Genomic DNA, 15,928 nt, shown 5'->3' with positions numbered 1-15,928 from the left:
GCGAACATTCCAGATTACAGAACAGTTTTTGGTGAATAAAAAAAAGTTTTTGGTGAATAAAGTGGAGTAGACTTGCTACTTGTCAGATGACGGAAAACGTTGAACGTATTGTTTCTGCTTCAGCTCAGAGTCGCGGTTTAAGCAGAGAGGTAATGAAATGCAACAGACACTGACAGGCCTCTGCGTCTGCCTTTCTCTGAAGAACTACTGAGCGGGAGGAGAAACTGATCTTATCGATTCAGTATTTTTATACAGACTGTTGTTGTGCTATTAGCTAGCTGCTAGCTAACAATTTTGCTAGCATAGTTGGATAACTAAAAGCTTCTAACCTGTGTACAAGGCATATCGCCCGTCCAAAACCGACAGTGGTGGAGAAAGTACTCAAAAAATGTACATAAGTAAAAGTACAAATACAAAGACAAAAATGTACTCAAGTAAAACTACCACATTAACGTTTGTACTTAAGTAAAAGTAAAAAAGTACTGGCTTTTAAAAATACTTAAGTATTAAAAGTAAAAGTACTTGCTGAATAATACCTAATCCCTAATACAATACCATTAAATGAACCGATTATATTTAATTTTAATACATTAGAAATGTGCCATTTTAATGAACAATGCCACAGATAAAGCATGATGTGCTTACACTCTAACATAGTTTAGACTTAGATATGTGATTCTATGCATCATAATTTCAGGGATGGAAACATCTGGTCTCCTGTCCTAACATAACATGAACTTCACTTTTTGCCACTAGTGGCTTTTATTTTGAAAGAAATCCAACATAAAGGGAATGGAAAGAAGGGGAGTTGGGGAGGACATGCAACCGATGAGCCACGTAGCAGAGTTGTAGTCAAGACCACCTACCCAAGACCAAGTCAAGACCAGCACCCAAGACCAGCTACGTGACACAAAAAAATTAAGTTTTACCTATCAAAATTGCTTCTCAAATTGATCTGAAAAATCCACATTCCAATAAAACACTTAGATCAGTGGTTCTTAACCTGGGTTCGATCGAACACTTGTGTAAAGTCGTGATGACGCACCCTGCTTTGCCACCACTTGCTGCAGAGGATCACGTTACATTGCTGAGCCAATCAGAGGATCACGTAACATTGCTTAGCCAATCAGAGCTGCGGAGGAGCCCTGATTGAAGGAGCTCCACTCTCGGCATGGATTTGAACTTGTGTCTTTATTTACTTCAGCAAAGCTCAGTTTTTACCAAATTCTGTAGCTTTCGGTGTTCTTCTAAATCTGCTCCTTAGTAGCAACTTTTCGGGGTTGCTACTGCCTCTAGTGGCATGGGGGTGGTAACACAGCTAATATAATTACATTACTAAATCAGAATTCCGCAAAGTCTTTATTATTTATTATACATTTTTCATTCTCTTAAGCATGTAGAGCTAATTAAAAGATCTTAAAGTGGTTCCAGTTTCTCTCGATGGTCAACCTGTTGAAACTGGCAAATTTTAAATACCTTGGGTCATTCCTGGACAGTCAGCTCAACTTTGCTGAAAACACTGACTATATTTCGAAGAACTGTTCTCAGAGACTCTACCTTTTAAAAAGACATAGAATCACATATCTAAGTCTAAACTACTTGGGTCACTAGTTTAGTGACCCAACTAGTAATGAAGTACTTATACTATGTCTTGAATTTGGGGGAAAAAAAACATTTGTCACTACAGAAGGGTTCAGTGAATGCGCATATGAAACTGGTGGGTTCGGTACCTCAAAAAAGGTTAAGAACCACTGACCTAGATATTAAATTCTTAGAGCTGAAATAAATTTAATCAGTAAAGATCCGTCCAGAAGAATTGGATGGTTCCTGAATGTTCCCATCTTAAGTCCCTGAACTTCACATTTTAACGGACAAAAAGAGCAACGCGACTTGGATGTAACGAGTAACGCGACACTTTTGTAGAAATGTAGTGAAGTAGAAAGTACAGATACTTACTGTAAAATGTAGTGGAGTAAAAGTAGAAAGTATCCATTATTAAATCTACTTAAGTACAGATACACAAAAATTGTACTTAAGTGCAGTAACGAAGGAAGTACTTGTACTTCGTTACTTCCCACCACTGAAAACCGATCATCTCCATAATTAATATATGTCCAATCTTCTAATTTGCTTTGCTGCGTTATGTACGTTGCATTTATTCAGGCGTTAGGTAAACGTATCTTGAAGGAGAATAACAAAAGTCCAACAAGGATATTCATTTAGAATTAAAAATAACTCACCCTGAATTACCATGATAGATATAATTGTATGTAATAAAAGTGACATTAATGAAGGGGAAAAAACTCAATCCAGACTTTTTGTCATGTCAGGTTCCAGTTTTCTGACCCACATGCAAGAACACTCTCAGGAGAACAATAATCAGTTAAATCATTTTATTAAACAGAAAAATGAGGGAAGGGATGACGATCGGGAAGCCGGGAGGGGAACCAGGGCGTCAAACTGTAAAGAGAGGACAGGGAGGTGAGTGATGGGTTCAATGCACGAGGGGGTCCTCAATACAGGGGGAGAGAAAGAGCTCGAGCGTACGTTCAGGGATGGTGAGTGGGATCGCAGACCTGCTGCAAAGGCGTGGGTTCCAGGTTCCGGAGGATCGAGACGGCGGCGAGCGTTGGAGGGCGGACAGGTAAGTTATGGCTGCGGATGGATAGAGCCGCTGGCGGAGGTCCCGGACTATCCTAGTACCCAGGGCCAAGGCTACCTACGGGTTCAACCTGAGGCGTCCTGAGGAGAGTCCGCTGGGGTAGGACCGGGATGGGGGAGTGCACGGGCTTGGCGACCGATAGGTAGTTCCTATGGCGTCGTGGAGGAAACACACGGGAAGATCCAGGGGCGACAGCATTCACGGGCGATCCAGACAGACACGGGGAAACACCTGACGAGGAGAACACGACGAGGAATTACTCAGAGGCAGTAGAGCAACAAGGAAACACTCAGAGGTGGTTTCTAAACCATCGAGGAGAAACGTTTACCATGGAAGGCAAACACTCAAGCACTGAAGTGTCGGCCAGCCGCTCCCTAAGTACGCCACAGCAGCCAGCTCCCGATTAGCCACAGGTGTGCCTACGGGGTTGGCCGCGCATCACTCCAGGGGCTCAGTCCACCGATCCACCAGGTGTCACCTGGTATCCACCAGGGGAAGGAAGCAGCAGGCAAACCACATGAGAAAAAACAAACAAAACAAAAAAAACAGAACTCTGGCCATGACACAATTATTCAATGGGAAAAAAAAACCTAACCTCAGTTAAGTAAAATCAAATTGTAATCAAAACTTTTGGAATTGTAATGATTTCTTTTCTAAAAACAAATTGTTTCGTTTAAAAAAATTTTTTTAATTAAATAACTAATTTTTGTCTAGTGAACTTAAAAAGTTATTTGCCAAACATAACTTTTATTTGCACACATCAGAAATCTTTTGTTGTGATTTTAGGCCCTGCTCACGACGTCATGTGAGAATCACAAGCAAAACTTTGAGTCAAACAAAAGCTTAGAATAGCAAGAAAAGATTTCTGACATGCACAAATAAGTTTGTTTTCCAAAAAAAAATTCACTTCGTGAGACAAATGTGTGATTTAAATTTTTTTAAAAGTTTTTTAAGCAAAACTCAGTAGGCTTTTCTCATGGTGACATGCATTAACAATTCAATTTTTGCTTCTTTTTTTTTCTGCAGTTCCACAATAAAGTTTGATGCAGCTCTGCTTTCCTGAATGGACCATCTTCATCTCCACTGCAAGTGTAGCAAACAGGAAGCTCGTTTTTATAGATTACAGTCACTAAAAGGTTGCATTGTGCCCTTGTTAAATTTTTAATAGTGTAATTCTGTAAAGACAAAATATGTCTGGTGGTCCAGCTCTGATTTACATATCTTGCTAAATTGTGGGTTTGAATATTGCAAAACTTTCCTATAACAAAATAGACCTGCAGAAAGAAATTACTAATAAATTATCTTACATCCATAGTTGTATGCTCTATATGGAGATTCTCCTTAGCTTTGATTGTATATCTCTGAAAGCTGAGAGGCTTTGTTAATATTCTGTCCTAGAATGCGGTTTGATGTGCCCCTTTTTTGTTGAGCACCTGCCCCTTTAGTGGTCTCTGCACAGCCCTGATAATACATGGAGTCTCCATGTTCTCCCTGTGCATGTGTGGGTTTTCTGGGTACTCCTGTTTCCTCCCACAGTCCAAAAACATGACTGTTAACTGGTTAATTGGTCTGTCTAAATTGTCCCTAAGTGCGTGTGTGTGTGTGTGTGTGGAGTTGTTTGTCCTGTCTGTCTCTATGTTGCCCTGCGACAGACTGGCAACCTGTCCAGGGTGACCCCGCCTCTCGCCCGGAACGTTATTTGGAGATAAGCACCAGCGCCTCTCCCGACCCCACTAAGGGACAAGGGTGTAAAGGAAATGGATGGATTGGATAATAGCAGAATAAATAAAACATTTGTGAAACCTTCCAATTGATTTGTAAAATGTCAATGATTTCAGAAGGATTTTTGCATCTGGGATGCATTAGATCTGAATGATCAAATTGGCATTATTTGTTATTTTAACTTTCTGTTTTCTTTCTTTTTTTAATCTTTATTATAGTTGGAGTTGGACAGGAGTTCTGTTTGGTGGCTTCCTGGAGGGAGAGATTGGCTGAGCTAATGTTGCCAACAACTTTTCTCCTTCTATTAACTTTTTTTACAAAGGTTTTTATTGGCTCTAGTTTCCTATATTTGTCAGGAAAGTTGGTAATGAGAGATGAGGAAAGACATGCACCAAATGTCGCCAGGCTGGGAATAAAACCTGCAACAACCCAGTTGAGGACTTAGGCCTCCATACATGGGTTCATGGGTTGTGTTTAACCCCTGCGCCACCACAGCACACCCAACTTTTTTGCTTTTTTTTACTATATAAAATATTTCTATCCATAGCTCCATTTTGTATATTTGCTCTATTTTTTATTTTTTACCTTAATGCTTACCTGGTCAGTTGAGCTGGAAATGTACATCCTCTTGATTACTGACAAATGTCAGAACCACATGGACTGAGCCGGTTACATCAGATCAATCTGAATCTTTATTTCTCATTAAAACGACTTCTTGTAATTTTAAGACATGTTATAAAATTGCATCTTTATTCTGCTGTAATGATGACTGCATTCTTGTAATTAAAATGTCTTGTAACCTGGCCATAATAATCGCTTATACAACTCACAGAACAGATGATTGAAATAAAGGCATTTTTTGAAAGTATTTTCTGTGATTTTATTATAGAAATTGAGGACGAGAGGAATCGATAAAAATCAAATCTGGTATGAAAAAAAATCTTGTATCATCCAGCCTTATTCAGCATATTAAATTATATGACTAACAACTTATTACATTTCTTTGCTGGTTGCATTTTAACATCTCACTTGAATTCCTGATCTACATGCAAATACTTGATATAACGTAAACACTGAGAAAAGGGGAAAAAGTTTGTGAAATGTAGAGAATTACAAATGAGATTAAATTGTATTGTAGGTACAAACAGGATAACAAAATGAACAGTGAATATATATCATATACTTCCTGGCAGCTAATCAGACATCAGACTTGTTTTGCCTTTACTGGTGATGAAAACTCGTCACTCTGGAGGAGAGGAAGTCCGGCTCAGCCCCGTCCAGGATGACTGCAGGGTCAGGGTAGCCAACAACGTCTGCAGGCAGATTTTTGCATATCTGGTGCTCTGGGTTCTAGATCATAGTTTAACCAAGTAAATAAAAAGTTAGTCCACGTTGTGATGATCCGGCAGACCGTGTACTGATGGACGCCGTACCGGTCAGCTGGTCCAGGTGCTTGGATCCATTGGAAAGGTAATCAGCACAGCGATCATGGCTCAGAAACATCACGAGGCGTTACGATGCAAGCCTGAAAAATTAAAAACAAAAGGAAACCTAATAAATATTCATATTTAGCTGCACAACATAATCAAAAACTAATAAACCCTAACCTCTTTTTGAGAGTTTTGCTTGAAAATAAATTGACAATATCACAGGAAATTAAATGTTTAAATGAAACAATTCCTGTATCACAATTAAAAAAACTGCAAAAAATATTTCAGAGGTGTAACATCACTAAGTAACTGAGTAAGTGAACTAAAATACTTACTACTTAGAAAATGCATGTTAAAATCTGAATACTCTTGAAAGTGTGCAGCTGAAATTAATTTAAACTACTAGCAGGCAAAGCACAATGTTCGCCTAATATCTGCAACAACAGTAATACAAAAAATGATGCATATAAGAGGCATTAGTTTATAAAAGTCGAGGCAAACCTAAATTTACCATTTTAAAAACAAAAAGCAGCAGGAGAATGTAACTTCATAACCTCATTTTCTAAGCAGAATCTCAGAGGGAAAAAAAGCAAAAAAAGAGAAATTACGTCTGTAACGGAAGAACAGATTATAGCAGCCAAGTGGAGAAATTCACTCTAACGTGAATTATCATTATGAAACAAACAGCAAAGGTACATGTCATATTTTTGGGATTCGTGAAATACGTGATTCTTTACCATTTGTACCACTTTTTCTGCGGATTTTTCATGTGGATCGGTGACACCTATATGGTGTTTATTTTATAATTTTTTGTTGTTGTTATTCCCCAGAATTGCTGTAATTATACTCATGTCGGTGTATCTAACTTCTTTCTGTGAAAGAGACCAGAGAAAAGAGGAAAACACTAAACATTTTCTCCAGCAATGTTGACTTTTCCAAAAAAGTGAAGGTTTTGGCTTTAATCTGACTGACAGGCTGAAGCGTTGCTGCTCTCGGCTGTTCTTAAATGACCTGCTTGGTACCAGAGGGGCGCTCCGACTGCATGCTAAATGTATTTTATACAGTGGCACAACTACACATTATTCAGGTGGATGCGAAAACATAGATCGGACCCCCCGAGGGAAGGAACGTCAGGGTGAAGGAGCGACGCTCACTCGCTCCCCCCCCCCTTGTGCAGGTGGGGTTTTGGCGCCCCCTCTGGTGCTGCGCCCCTATGCATTGCATACCCTGCATACCCACTTTTTGCGCCACTGGGGCTAAAGACCCAAGGACCTTAGCCAAATTATTCCACTGAACAAAGAACGAGCAGCTCCCTTTTAACCTCCGTCTTCCCATTTCTGACGCTGCATCTTCAATATCCTCAAGCTTTGAAATAGCAGGCAGCTACAAACCGGGTGTTAGCTGTAGTGGCTAAGTCTTGGCTACAGTCTGCTGTCACTTTGATATCAGCAGAAAAATGGGGGAAAAAACTAAGCACTGGATGGTACCGGCTAATTACTGGACACAACTGCACACAACAAAACTCAGTTGTACCAGTAGCTCGCAGATATTTTAACTTTTGCGTCTTGTTCATGGTACAGCTCTTGCAGTTATGGTTAAAAACAATAGGAGCAAGCAGGACCCGGAACCAATCTATGTGGCAAAAATTTAAACGGAAGTACTTACGCTATTTGTTAAGAACTGTGAGCTGTGCTGAAGTAAATAAAAGAGAAAACTTCAAACATGCTGAGAGCTGGACTCCTTAAGGTGAATTTATCACATATTTCAAAAGAAAATAAAATCGTGAGACCGCTGAAAATATAAAAAATAACGCCCTCTTCATTTCCGGAGAAGGAAATGGTCTCATTTCTAAAATTTGGGTCTGTCGTGTACACTGTCCCTGCTCGTTTCGAGAAGGATCTCGCTGCAGCAAACAGAAAAGGGCGATGACGGACCACTGGCAGTCTCATGCTTTATTTGGAAATGGGGCCATTGCACTCCGGAAGTGAAGGGGGCGCTATTTCCTATAATATCCACTGTCTCCCGTTTTTATTTTCTTTTGAAATCTGTGATATATCTTCACAGTTAGGAAAGAGTTCCACTCTGTATTTGAACTTCTCTCTTTTATTTACTTCAGCGCAGCTCACAGTTAACCAATTCTGTAGCTTTCTGCGTACTTCTAAATCTGCTCCTTAGTTGCATGTTTTTGGGTGCCTCTAGTGGTGTGGGAGTGGTAACATAACTAATATAATTACATTACTAAATGAAAATACCACAAAGTCCTTATTATTTATTATTAATTTTTCATTTTTGTAAGGAGGTAGAGCTAATTAAATGACCTAAATAAGACCTAATGTGGTTCCAGTTTCACTCGAGGGCCAACCTATTGAAACTCTGGCAAATCTTAAATACTTTGGATCATTCCTGGACAGTCAGCTCAACTTTGCAGAGAACACTGACTATATTTTTAAAAACTGTTCTCAGAGACCGTCTTTTAAGAAGACCTAGTGATCTTGGGGTTAATCAACCAGAGGTTGTGTACAAGAATTGTCTTGTACACAACCAAACGAGCCGAGGGGATGAAAAGTTAAAACACTCAACATTGGTTGAGTGTTTTAACTTTTCATCCCCTCGGCTCGTTTGGTCACATGAGCTGCAGATGTAACAGTGTTTAGGTTGTAGAATTCCACTTGCTTTATGTATCAGTGCAATGGGCAAATAGCGCCCCCTCTCTGTGTGGCTGGTTATATACTGCTGGCTCCTGTACTCAGTACCAGTCTGTGAAAGCTGCGCGAGAGGTGAGTTGCATTATTCAGCACACCGAGTAGGAAAATGTTAGCAACAGATAAAACATAATTTTTATTGACTTAAGATAAATAGTGTGTAATTGATATTTACTTGATACGTGCTTGGCACACATTTTTGTACTTTTAATTCAATGATAAAACACTTAATGTGTAAGTTAAAAAGCTAACATAACGCTCGCTCTGTTGTAGTGAGCACACGGCTCAGCTTCAATCAGCAGATTGAAGCTGAGCCGTTGCACTGATTCGATCCCCGATATGTTCTCATTCAGGAAATAAACAGCAGATCACCCAGAAACTCCTTGTCTTCATTAAAAAAACTACACAACGCAGAGTCGAGGGGTTACTTGGCCGGCCTGGTACAGTGGAGTGAAGCAGAACCCGGTTACATTGGTGCCGTGACCCGAGCTTCAGCAATCCTGTATCTGCAGCGGTGCCGTCTATTTCCTGGACAACGGTTGGAGTCGCAACATTGACTTTGGGAAACCCGTAGAATTTCCCTCCTTTCCGCCATTTGCTGTTTTCTATTTGAACTCTGAGGTGGGATTCTGTGCATCTGGTTGAAAAAAAAAAAAGGACGAAGCAGAACTGAATCATGACGGACTTTCCTGGTTTTGGGAGAGGAAGGGGGACAGTTAGTTTCACCCCACTGCAGTCATTTGGCAGGGGTAGAACAGGTTTGCTGGCAGCCCCAGTCTCATCCTCACCTCGGCCCATCTTTGCTGAGTTAAATGAAAAACCTGTTGATGGTGACTGTGATGACTCCCATCATTCTAAATCAGACACCAAACCTAAGGAGAGCCTGTATGCAGAGATAGCAACGCAAATTGGTGTTTCTATTGGAGAAAGCATTGCATCTTGTATCGAGTCTTGCTTGGGCTGTGGTCTGGGAAACAGTGTACTTGGGTCTGCCAGTAATGTGCTCTCAGAACCTTCACTTTGAATGTGATTGTGAAATCTGATGTTAAAGAACCTGTGTGTTTTAGAGGGGATGGTTGTGACACATGCAGTGTTCAGGATTGGGAGGAAATGATAATGACCTATTTGAAGAAAAGAGGAGTACAGGTGGCTGAACAAGCTGATGAAGTGCTTAGTAAACTGGCAGGGAGGGCAAGAGAGATAGTCAGGGTGGGCATTCGTAGTAAGCCATCCTTATGTCTTAAGGAAGGTCCAGAGCCTATTTTTGAGATCCTCAAACAGCACTTTAGTGACACTGCCTGTTCAAGTATGCCTCTGGCTGATTTTTATGCAACATTACCTACCTAAGGTGAGACACCTTTTGACTACTGGCTCCGGCTGAACAGAGCCAGGGAACTGACAGAGGACTGTCTCAAAAGACAGAATAAGTCTTTCGCATATCTGACAAAAGAACTGACTGCAATGTTCATCCGTCACTGCCCAGACTCAGAACTGTCTCTTATTTTCAAATGCAAGCCGTTGCAGCAGTGGACACCTGCTGATGTACACGAAAAGTTACTGGAGCATAGCAAAGATCAGAAGTGTGGCCCTCAGCTGAGTGCATCCAGTGCTTTAAGTTTTCAGCGACAGGAAGTGGGTCCTCATGTGCCACAGGTGACATGCAGCAGTAAATGTACCACACCATCACCGACCTCTGCCTCAGTGCCATCTACTGGACTTAATGCACCAGCGCCTGCTGATTGTCCTGATCATGTGATAGCTCTGTTGGAGAAAGTTATGGAGGGTCAGCCCCGACAAGCAAAGCCACCTGCTAAAGATGATGTCAGACCTTATCGAAACCAAACACACAAAGTCATGCCCTGTGTGATCTGTGGTGACACTGAACACTCTACCTATTACCACTGTAGAGCCAATCAGCTGTGCTTTATCTGCTATGCTGCTGATCACACACGGGCTCGGTGCCCCAGGGCCGTATCTAACAAAGTGAGAGGGCCTGAATCAGCTGCCCAGCAGCTGGGAAACTAGTTGGCCTACATGTGGAGGGGGCAAGTGATAGGCTTGAAATTGCGCCCCAAGAAACTGATTTTGATGATTTGGAGTCTGTGTACCAAACTGTCTGTGAGGAACGACAGCTTGGCCATCGACCAGTACTTCAGAACACCCAAAGACTGAAACAACATGATGAACTGTTCTATGAAAATGACCCTGGGTGGCAAAGTATCTGTTAAAGCAATGCTTGATAGTGGCTCCATGGCCTGCACCCTCAGCAGTGGCGCAACTACACATTATTCAGGTGGATGCAAAAACATAGATCGGCACCCCCCTCCCCCCGAGGGAAGGAATGTCAGGGTGAAGGAGCGACACTCACTCACCCCCCCCCACCGAGGCGACGATACGTGAAAGGTAAAACTCGCTACATTACGTGAAAGGTAAAACTCGCTATATTTACCTGTACGCGAGGTGAAGGAGCGTAAGGCGTGCTGAAGTGTATGGGAAAACATCATCGGCGCGCCGCCCCCTCCAGACGGGGTTTTGGTGCCCCCTCTGGTGCTGTGCCCCTATGCGTTGCATACCCTGCATACCCACTTTTTGCTGGGGCAGGCTGAAGCTAGGAGGTAATGAGGAAGTGGGCAGTGCTGTAGTGATAGAACCCACAGTAGCAAGGTCAAGGCCAAGGTCAGTTATGGTTGGAAGAACTGTGGCACATGTTAAAAGTGATGGGTGGCTCCCTGTAAAAGTGTTAAACCCCTTTGAAAAGCCAATGACTTTAAAACGAAACATGAAGCTGGCTGATGTGTTTACCTGTGCAGCAGTGGAGAGCTTCAGCCCCACTGACTCCTGTTTACAACAGAATATACAGCTACCAACTACTGACTCAGCACAGTGCACCGATAAGCAGAGTCTAGTTACTGATGTTTCTACCTTGCCTGATCATCCATCTTCAGAGCGAGTAACAGATGACAGTAGCCCTTTACATGCAGTGCTGCAAAATCTGGGATTGTCTGACATGTGAAGTGTCCCAAGCTAGCAAAGAGAAACTAGTTGACCTCATAGCCCAGTTTGAGTCCATTTTCTCGAGAGACAAGCTAGATTGCGGCAAAGCTACAGGCTTTCTCCATCGGAGAAATCAGAACCCAGTTACACAGACTATCAGGTAAACTTTTAAGAATACTTTTAATGGCAGATAAAATAACAGGTAAATAGTGGTGAAACCAAAAACAACTCTGTCTCAACTGTTTGCTGAAAGAACATGGAAGACGTAATAAATATATTGGCAGAGAGCATCCATTGTTTTTCGTCAGTTTGGACCTCTAAGCTCATGAAGGTGTTACTGTGTTCCTCTGGCAACTAAGAACATTGCTTAGAAGTCACTTATTGATGGTGTAATAATTATTCTTAACCAAATTAAATGATAACGTTTACCTGTAGCATGCCTTATCCACACATACACACAAAGATGCTTACACAGATAACAAATCCAATATTACACATGCTCAGGTATTTTGGTCCGTGTATTTTCAGGCAGTTAGTTTTTTGTTTTAAATGAAAAATTTAAAAACGAAAACAGACTAATTTCTTCTTTTATCGTTTATTAAACCAAAATCGGATAACGGCTTATGTTGATAAAATCAACATAATCATTTTAGACACAGACCACTGAAGTGGACACTAATGCATCATAAAATACACTATCAACTACTGGCCATCAGCTGCAAATGCAAGAAATTATTTTTGTTAAATCCAATATGGCCGACAGACAAAAAATCCATGCTGACCGACCCGGTCCCTTCTACTGTAGACGACTCTTGCAGGTAAAAAAATATATTGTGACATCAGATAACCCCCAAAGAACAATACCACTGATGTAGTTTTTAAATAACTTCATATTTGGAGAAAATTACAATTGATCACCTAAAAAAAAAAAAAAAAAAAAAAGATTTCTTTTTTACAAAATATTTTTTTCTATCTTTTTTTTAATGCCTTAAGAAAATAACAAAAAGGAAAAAAATCCTGACACAAAGTATCATAATTTATGCATGAAAGGGTTAACATAGAATCAAAGAGAACTGAATTGTATTTTACTTGCTGAGATCTTTTTGGTAAAAAAAAACAGAATAATACCACTTAATTAAAAAAGGATTAACCTTCAACTGTACCAATTTCCTGAGAAGAATGTTTACATGGGTGGAATTAAAAGCTGAACTAAAATCGACAAAAAGAAGTCTGGCATATGCTGCGGAGTTCTCCAGATTCTTTAGTGCGAGGTGTGACAGTGTCAAAATAGCATCACTTGTACTTCGTCTACTAGCGTAAGCAAATTGAAGGGGATCCAGAAATGGCTGCACTTCCACTCGTAATAGTTCCAACATGAGTTTCTCAAATGATTTAATTACAATAGAAGTGAGCGCTACTGGGCGATCATTTTTGGAACTGGAATGACAATTGATTTCTTCCAAATATCTGGTACCAAATCCGTGTCTATAGAGATCTGAAAAAGTTTAAGCCAAATTGGAGAAAGTTCCTCTGCAAAGTTCTTAAGAAGGAAAGCAGACATATCATCTGGACCAGTTGCTTTTTGTGTGTTTAAACCCTTGAAGACACCCAATTACTGACTGCAAATCAATTACAATTCAGCTCTCAGCTCCACAATTTACATCTTCTAATATTTGCCAACACTCCTTAGAATCATCAGTTTCAAACCGTAAATAAAAACTGTTTAAGTCGTTTGTTTTTGCTTTCTCATTTAGTGCAGCCAGGGCCTTCAGCTTGGATGCCATTGTAAAAGACTGCTTGCTAGCTTGCGCTAATTACGGGTGTCTCGTCAATTGAATCTTCCTCGGTCAGAAGGAATAGGCATGCAGCTCAGAAGTTTTTTACTGATGGATGTTTTATTGCCACCGAGCCACAGAAGCACAGAAAAACAAAATGACTCATCTAGATGAAAGACGAACTAAAAAAGAAAAACCGAACCGATGCACCATGGGTAACAAACAGATGCACCACGGGTATTGTGGTGCTAAAACGAACAGGTGGACTTTTAACAGCCGCCCCTGTATTTGCAAACAAATGCACTCATAGAAAGTCCACTAGGTTGAAGAAGGGTCCAAATCTTCAGGCACTTCAGGAAACTCCACCAATTTGGTTACCGGACGAATGTAGATGCTGTCCTTGACCTTCACCTCAGCAGCTCGAACGACGCCATCCGTCCCAGGGAAAACCTGGGTGATGGTCCCGACGGGCCACAGTCCTCGGGGAAGGTTGGAATCAACAATCATCACAATTTGTCCCACAGCAGTATTATTAGTAGATTTCCTCCATTTCTGTCGTAACTGAAGTCCTGGGAGGTCCTGGATGAAGCGTTTCCAAAAATGGTCACTGACGACCTGACTGTGTTGCCATCTCCTCTTGGACAGGGCATCATGAGGACCATACACTGCTTGTGGTAGTCCTGCATCCCGCCGCCCCATTAACAGAAGGTTTGGTGTGATGGGGTCCAGGTCAGCCACGTCAGAGGAGGCATAACCGAGAGGTTTAGAGTTAAGGATGCCTTCAACCTCTATGAGAGCTGTTAGAAGCACTTCCTCTGCCACAACCTGGTCTTTCAGGACAACTTGTAAAGCGATTTGACTGACCTGATTTCCCTCTCCCAGGCTCCCCCAAAGTGAGGAGCATGCGGCGGGTTGAAGTTAAAGTTGATGGTCTGTTTGGCCAACTGTTGTTGCAGCATTGGGGCCATGTTTCCAAAGGCGTTCTGCAGTTCTTTATGGCCTCCCCTGAAATTGGTGCCTCTTTCGGACCACAGCTCATATGGCTTCCCCCGGCGAGCAATAAACCTGCGTAATGACATCAGGAAAGAGTCGGTGTCGAGGCTAGGGAGGAGATCCAAGTGAACACATCGAGTGGTAAGACATTTGTAGATGATCCCCCAGCGTTTCTCTCTTCGACGTCCAATCTTAACTAGGTACGGTCCAAAACAGTCTACGCCTGTAGACCAGAATGGGGGTTTGTAGAGTCTCAAACGAGCTGAGGGAAGGTCAGCCATCTTTGGTGTGGAAGGTAAGGTGCGCCATCTTCTACAGTCTATGCACTGGTACTGGTGTTTCTTAATGGCCTGTCGACCTCTGAGGATCCAATAGGTGCGTCGTATCTCTGCATAGAGTCTCTGCACCTGGGTGAAGCAGTTGAGCATCGTAGTGCTTTATAATGAGACGAGTCAAAGGATGATCAGGAGCTAACACAACTGGATGGATGCTGTCAGGATCTACATCTATAGCTTGGCGCAGGCGGCCTCCAACTGATCAGTCCACTGAGGCTGTCATACTCAGGGGAAAGAGCACTAAGACGACTGCTGGGGCGCAAGCTTGAAGGGCTTGGACCTCTTCTGGGAAGCTGTCCTTTTGTGCAGAGCGAAGCAGCTGAGTCTCTGCCGCTTGATGCTCAGCAGCAGTGAAGGAGGTGGCAGCCGCCCCATGCAGGGATTGATAAGTGGCCAGAACCAGGTCCTCTAACGATGTGCTCTGTGCAGGATCTGGCAGACCTTGAGATATAGATGTGAAGCTACAGAAAGCGGTCTTTCGGAGTTCTTCACTGCCACAATCTGGGAACTCTGTCGGGGATTTCGGCCAGGTGTCAGGAGTCTGTGTGAGGAAGTGGGGGCCTTGTGACCAACGACTGGAGATGGTGAGCTCTGACAGCGATTTCCCTCTTGTGATGTCATCAGATGGATTTTCATCAGAATTGACATAACCCCACTGCTCGGAGGAGGTCAACTCCTGTATTTCACAAATCCGAGTCCCAACAAAAACTTTGTACTTGCAGGAACTGGACTGGATCCACTGCAGCACTGTAGTAGAATCCGTCCACAGATAGACAGAGTGCCACAGATAGACAGAGTGCAGGGGTAGTGAGAGTTCAGTTTGGAGCACTTTGGCTAGTTAGGCTCCCGTCAACGCAGCACACAGCTCCAGTCGGGGAATCGACACCTGTTTGCGGGGTGCAACCCTTGAGCGTGCCATGATGAATGAGGTGGAGATGTGTGCCTGTTGCTCTGTGACTCTCAGATAGGCAACAGCTCCATAGGATTTCTCAGAGGCGTCACAGAAGATGTGGACCTCGTTTGTAGTACCACTGATGCTGTGAGGACTGTAGCAGCGAGGGATGATGATGTGCTGGAGACTAGACAGTTCTTCTTCCCATTCGAGCCAGCACTGAAGCAGACTTCCTTCTATGGGCTCATCCCATCCTCTCTCTGTATTCCACAGGGCCTGCACAATGAGCTTTGCTCTTGTGGTGTAAGGACAGATATAACCCAGTGGGTCATACTGACTGGCTAGCACCTTATAAATATTGCGCAACATGACAGTCGTGTAAGACACTGGCCGATGCTTGTATCCCAGGACATCAGTTGGGCA

The 15,928-nt window shown here is 42.3% G+C and overlaps 2 long non-coding RNA genes across 2 annotated transcripts; both read right to left on the bottom strand.

Annotated features, from left to right (window-relative positions):
- Positions 1–636: 636 nt before the first annotated feature.
- Positions 637–4,711, bottom strand: LOC108165936 (uncharacterized). The gene is made up of 2 exons (XR_014089115.1): positions 2,548–4,711; positions 637–2,460 (listed from the first exon to the last, which is right to left on the bottom strand). It is a non-coding gene; the product is annotated as an uncharacterized LOC108165936 (long non-coding RNA).
- Positions 4,712–5,487: 776 nt separating this feature from the next.
- Positions 5,488–6,178, bottom strand: LOC145552968 (uncharacterized). The gene is made up of 2 exons (XR_014089116.1): positions 5,818–6,178; positions 5,488–5,734 (listed from the first exon to the last, which is right to left on the bottom strand). It is a non-coding gene; the product is annotated as an uncharacterized LOC145552968 (long non-coding RNA).
- Positions 6,179–15,928: the final 9,750 nt, after the last annotated feature.

Source organism: Poecilia reticulata, chromosome 9 (genome assembly GCF_904066995.2).
Source record: "Poecilia reticulata chromosome 9, P_reticulata-male-v2, whole genome shotgun sequence".
Classification (NCBI taxonomy): domain Eukaryota; kingdom Metazoa; phylum Chordata; class Actinopteri; order Cyprinodontiformes; family Poeciliidae; genus Poecilia; species Poecilia reticulata.
Note: the sequence above shows the minus strand (reverse complement) of the source record. Positions and strands in the feature narration are given on the sequence as shown.